At 36.5% G+C, this 6,726-nt stretch overlaps 1 pseudogene; it reads right to left on the reverse strand.

Annotated features, from left to right (window-relative positions):
• Positions 1–742: 742 nt before the first annotated feature.
• LOC141552692 (large ribosomal subunit protein eL15-like) lies at positions 743–5,568 on the reverse strand (annotated as a pseudogene).
• Positions 5,569–6,726: the final 1,158 nt, after the last annotated feature.

Below are 6,726 nucleotides of genomic sequence, written 5' to 3' on the forward strand. Positions count from 1 at the left end.
TGGTTAGTACATGGAAAACCAGGACCAGAATTCAGGTTTCCTGCATTCCAATCTACCATATTACCTAGCAGACATTGTTTATGAGTAACTGCCTCAATTCTCTACTTCATGTTATACTGGGATACTCATGCTTTCTACCTGCTTGTCTCCTCTCTCCCTATATTCTTATGTTTCTTCTCAGTTCTGGATTCACATCCCACTTATGACATTTACTGACTATGTGGTCTGTGTGATGTCATTTTATTATCTTTAATAAATTTCAGTATCCACATCTGCAAAATGGGGGAAACAATAGCTTTAATGCCCTCTCACAGGGTTATTGTGAGCCTTAAATAATATAAGGCATGGAAAGTATTTTTTAAATTTCAAAATACAATATAAATGTTCTCTTCCAAGTCAGTGAATGTAGGTGGAAAATTTGTTTTTTTTTGTTTTGTTTTTTTGTTGAACTGCTAACTGTGCCTATGGAGATATTTCCAGATCCTCATAATTCTCTATGTAATTCTTTGAACTGAATCAGTTCATTATTATTTAGTAGATATTACTGGTTATGAATATTTAACAACTTTGCAATTAGCTCATCTATCAATATGATTACTGAAATGGATTAAGCCATCAACTAAAACCTTTAGAATTATGTAAATAATGCCTATTTTATTCTCAGAGCCTTCAAGTTCTCCTATTGTTTTCTTAACCCCCAGGTTAATTTATTTCCACTGTTCTAAATTTTGTTTATTAAACATTAAATTTGTAGATTAATGTGTGTCCAGATTACCAGTATCAATGTAGTTGGAGAGATTTGTGCCTTCTCCAAGCAAAGATGAAATCTTCCAGTGGCATGGTGGAATTTGTGACCATGTCTATCATTCTGGCTTTTCTGGCAGCTGTGATAACCCCACACATCTATGTATTTGTACACTGGCTTGGTGGTCCACTGAATGTCAGGGTTTCATCCGATAGCTTTATGGAATGGGTCAATAAGAATTACCTCAAAGAATTTGTAGGTTGAATCTTCACACATGCAGTAGGACTTCAAGATTCTTAGGGCTCCCATTGGTGAGCAGCATGCTCTTCTGCTACACACTGAAGGCTCTCAGCAAACTTCAGGTGATTGATACCACCCGATGCCCAAGTTTACAGTAGGTTATACCCTAACAGTAAACATGAATGTGGTAGATTATATGACTTTGTTTGGTCTTATATCCCAGTCTGTGAACTTTATTAGGGCATGTGGACCGGAGGAGTAGTGGTGGAGGGCAGATAATTGGCGGTACTGCCAGAAGCATGCATGCAGGAGGAACTATGGTATCTGACTGTTTCTTCCTCTATAGTTCTTAGATGTATTTGTTGGCCCATACTCTAGTTCATGCTTGTTCTACCTGATAGCTGCCACCAAATAGAAAGCCTGGGCTTTATTTTTTATACTAATTCTGGACTTTCTACTTCTTTCTCCCTGCCCTAAATAGTTTTGGATTATTTTAAGTAGAAACAGCTTGTATTATTTTTTCAAATTCTAGGCACAAAATTCATAGTTTTAGTATCTAATGGGTTCTTAACTATTAGTTGTGAATATTAAGGTCTTGCAGAAGTATCTTCAAGCAATAGAGTACTAGACTCAGAATCAAAGAAGCCAGGGTTCAAATCCTACTTCTGACACTTAACTAGCTATTTATTTATTCATTAATTCATCCATCCATCTATCCATTCATTCATTAGCCTTGGTCAAACTTCTAACTAACCTTTCTGAGCTCTTAGGAGCTCTCTGAGACAAGTACAAATGGATTGGGGTTTGACTCACACTGAGAACTCCAAAATGAATGAAATCATGGATTAACATAATCTAACAGAGAAGATCCAAAATTTTTATCTTTAGCTTCCCACTATGATCACAGTAAAATCAGCTCATCCCCAAATTCTTTTCACTGCCCAAAGGAAAAGGGTTTTAGAACCATCCTCCTATTCTTAACAAGGTTACAATGCAGGTTAATGAGAAATCTGTAGAGAATAGTTTTATTTCTTTGAATTAAAGAAGGTGGAATATACATGTATTTACTAAGTACCTATTATCAGCCAGGCACTGTGATTAAGCATTTTATAAATATTATTTCCTTCAATCCTCACAACATCTCTGTGACATTGGCTCTATTATTATTCCCGTTTTATAGTTAAAGAAAGTGAGGCAGAGAGCAGTGAAATGACTTGCCCAGAGTCACATAGCTGGTAAGTGTTTAAGGCTAAATTTGAATTCAGGTCTTTCCAAATTTAGACCTGCTGGAACTTTGTCTTTCCAGAAATCAGCCAGAGTCAGGCTAATCAAAATTCTTTATTCTAGGTCTCTTGAGGACACAGTCAGGGGATTAGATCTAGTAATCTCCACACCACCTTCCTCTCTCAACCTCCAGGAGAATGCCTCAATGTCCTCCTCCTACTCCACCCACACACATCACTTCCCTCTCTTTGTCCCACCAATCAAGTCAGCACAGAACAGCTGGGGAGAGTCAACCTTCAATCATGTTAATAGAGAACCGTCCAATTGGCAATTAGTCTCACGTGCTCCATTATCCAAGTGCATTTGCCCAGTTCTAGCCCTTTACATAGACCTATATACTGTACATGTACATGTACCTATATACTGTCCTGCCTAACTGAAGGTATCACATATTGTATGATTCAGCTATCTTATTACATGGCCATTTATTTCATGGAATTATCTAAAAATATTGTGCAATAAATCTCATTTCCTATAAATACCAATTATATATAGCTTTGAAAAAGTCTGATATGAGAAGTAAGCTTGTAAACTCTTTGTGACTACTGTTTTTCTATATCAGTAATAGAAAGGGAATTAATGGGAGGTATAGACTGACTCCTATCCTTTCTCCTCTTTAATTTCTACCATTTACTTAAAAATCTATGGAAACTATTCATGCAGAAAACATACCCATATAGACAGCCTTACCTAGTTCATGGGTTATCTCTGAGGTCCCAAAATGCAGTGTACCCTCAGGGCCACCCCACCTCATCATTTATAACAGCAAAAGATGCCCCTCCAGCTCTATTTCCACACTAAAATTTGCAGGGTTGAATTTTTAGTTTTGGTGAGATTGCAAAGAAGGCAAAGACTATTTTTAATGGTCTTTCACCTGTCTAATTGTCTTGTTATCTTCTCCTTTCACTAAGTACTTAATTTCTTTTAAGCTGAAAAATAACAGAATGGTAGAATTAGATGGAATTTTTAAAAATCCAGTCCAATTCCTTCATTTTATAGCTGAGGAAACTGAGGCTCAAGGAGCCTAAGTGACTTGGCCAAAGCATTACAACTAATTAGTAAACAAATCATGATTAGAAAATTAAAACTTCTTCCTCCCAACCCAGAGCTGTCTTTACTATACTGTACTACTCATCTGAAATTCAGCTAGATTCAACTAAAATCAAATCAACAAACATTCCTTAAGTGTGTCCCCACCCCAGTTTTCAAGATACTCTTAAAGACTCTGAAGATATAAAGAAAAAATAAATGAAACGGTATCTGCCCTCAGAGATCTTACGTTCCAGTGTGTTGGGGAGCTGGCAAAATACAACAGATATATAGATAAATCTGTTAACTAGGAAGAAAAGAAACTACCTTCACCTGTTAAGCCACTACTCCCCAAGATGTGGGTACTTAGGTGCACAGTAACCAGAGAGCTGTACTGGAAGTGAGGAAGATCTAAATGTATATATATCCTGTCTCAGACACTTACTAGCTTTTTGACTCTGAGCAAATCACCTAATTGACTCAATTTTTTCAGCTGTAAAATGTGGATAATTATAACTCCTATCTTACTGAGTTGATACAGAATTCAAAACACACACACACACACATTTTATAGCTTTAAGGCCTAGTATGAATATTAGTCTATCATTATCATCACTATCACAACCATCATCACTTGAATATTAATTGGAAATTGTAAAGTATTTAATTATCAGAGAAATGAAGTCCTACTGGTGATGTTTGTGGAGAATAGGAAGTTATCCCAGTGCATCCTTAAATCATGAGATTTAGAGGTGGAATGGGGACTTTAGAAAGTGGCTAGTCCAATCCCTTCATTAAACAGATGAGAAAACTGAAGTCCAAGTAAGTATCTAATGAAACATAGATAGAAATGGTAGACCCAGTATTTAAGCCTTGTGCTTCTTTCTGACTCATACAGGGCTCTTTACATTGTACCACCTTGGCGGTCAGTTATTCTAGTTAGTCCAGTGGTAGGTTTTGACTCTAAGTGTCTAGCTGTGGATTTACTTAGGAAGTAAGTATTCTTAAGAAGGAGACAGACTTCATGGATTAGAAAAAAAAATACTCACAACTTGACCTATGAAAATTGTGAAGAGCTATTCACAAAATAGTGGGCTGCCCCTCATTTGATGTCTTTCATCAAAGACTAGATGATCATTTGTCAGATATGATGTAGAAAGGATTCTTGCTCAGTAAAGGATAGACTAAGTGGGTTCTGAAGTCTCTTTCAGGTTTTGCATTCTGTTATTCCATGAATCTATACATAGCAAATAGCTAGATGGTAAATAGTTTTATGCCTGAAATTAGGAACATGAGTTCAAATTCTACTTTACTAAATTATATAATTTTTGCTAAATCATTTAATCTCTATCAAATTCAGTAAGGATATCTGTAAAATGTAGAGTAATGATACATACCTACATCACAGAGTTGTTGTGAATATCATATGAGATTACATATATATATATATGTATATATATATGAGAGAACTTTTCAAATTTTAAAAGTTCCATATAAATATTACATAGTATCATTGCCTATTAGGAAAGCTATTTTAATCAATGCATTCTTCAGTCACTCCAGCCATCTTTTTCATATCTTTTTATATGTTTCTCCAAAGAAGTTATACTGGAGAATTCCTGTGATACAGGCAGCACCATGGACAGCTGAATTATTCTCAATGGAATGTGTTAGAAATTTCACCTCAGTCACTCATTTCTTTTTCTTACTAATTAGAACCAAAATTATTCGTTACCTTCATCTTTTGCAATAAAGAGATATCTTTAAGATCAAGGTGGGGGGGTGTTTGCTGGAGATTGTGAAATATTACATGGAGGTTAAGAATTGGAAAAGAGTCACATGGGTGATAGTGTAAAATTCTTGCCTCTTCCCAAATGCTTCTGTCTCATTTCTTACCTAGGTTTCAATCCAACTCACTTGTATATCATTGTATCACTTCCCTGATGTCATGGTTCTCTTTGAGAGGGAAGGACAAACAACTTCTCCATAAAGTAGTAGAATCTGCCCCATTGGGGATCCAACTGGAACGGACCAATTGGGCAGCACACTTCTTTTCTTTTTTTTTCCTTTTCTTTATTCTTTTCCTTCCCTTTCCTCTGTCCACATAGGTAGGTCCTCTGCCCAAAGGAATGTAACTATTGATAGCTGAAACCTCACAAGATATCTTGGGGTTTGTGGGTTAGATTTCTTTCTCACCTTAGACCAATCACTCTGGTTCTCTTTGATTGTGGTCTATAGATCAAGTCCCACTTAGTCATTGTTTGGACCATGATTGTCTCAAATTGTTTATATTTTGGCTACAATCCCTGAAGGTTTCCTCTCAAATTGAAATTTTTGACTAGTTAAAAGACACCATTCTTTGCCTTTTTCCTTACCTATCCTTTATCATTGATTGGGTGTTGCCTTAGTCTTCCGCTGCAGCTAAGGTCATTTCCAGGCCTTCTGATCTATATTTTGCCACTGGACCCAAATGGCTCTGGAGAAGAAAGAGAGGCTGGTGACTTTGCACAGCCCACCCTGACTTAAAATTAATTCATTTGCATGCCTTATCACCACCTCCCTGATGTCATGAACTTCTAAAATTAGGGACAAAAACCCAATATTTTTTACTAGATTCCTTGACTCCACCCCATCTCTACCATTGCAGAAGACTGGAAGAGATAATGTAATTCAATGATTTAATTTTTTAAATAAGGAAACAGGCTTAGAAGTAAAATAATTGTCTCGCATCAAACATCATTGCTTAAACTTGGTATCTCCCACAGTATTTTGCATGAGGGTGGTTATGAGTTAGTAGATCTGTGTCTTTATCATTGTAGAGAATTATAGGTCAGGGACTTGCTATGTCAAGTGGTTATCAACACTTTCTCAGCATACTGCCTGGGCCACTGAAAGGTTGTGTCTTGTTTCTGGTACACAGCTTACTGTCTGGATTTGAAACTAGATCTTCCTGTCAGGGAGACCCCAACTCTTTATCCACTACAAATACTGCCACTCAAGCTTTAAAAATTTAAAGAAAGCAGTATTCAGTGACAAATGTCAGGTCTAAGCTGGAAGATATTGTTTAGAATCTCACCCTAGAGATAAAAGTCCTGGCCCTGTTATCTTGGCTTTCTGTGATGTCAGTGGAATAAGATCCTTTTTGTGTGTTAGATCTATCATGAATAGCAGCTGCTGGACAGTGGAAAATCCCCAGCCAGACCATCTGACAAAATTGAGAACAGCAGGATTTTCAAAATGTGCATTATTTAGTAGGAAATTTTTTTTGAAATCTAATTATGAAGATTGTGGGTGGTTCTCTCTATTACATTGGGATAAATTGCTTGCTAACCCTTAAAGACAGTATTTAAAAAAGAAAGGCAGAAAATAGCTTTTTTTCTTTTGTACCCAAAGGTGATTCCTCACCCCCATTTTCTTCTGTCAGTTAA

This window comes from Sminthopsis crassicaudata, chromosome 2 (genome assembly GCF_048593235.1).
Source record: "Sminthopsis crassicaudata isolate SCR6 chromosome 2, ASM4859323v1, whole genome shotgun sequence".
NCBI lineage: Eukaryota > Metazoa > Chordata > Mammalia > Dasyuromorphia > Dasyuridae > Sminthopsis > Sminthopsis crassicaudata.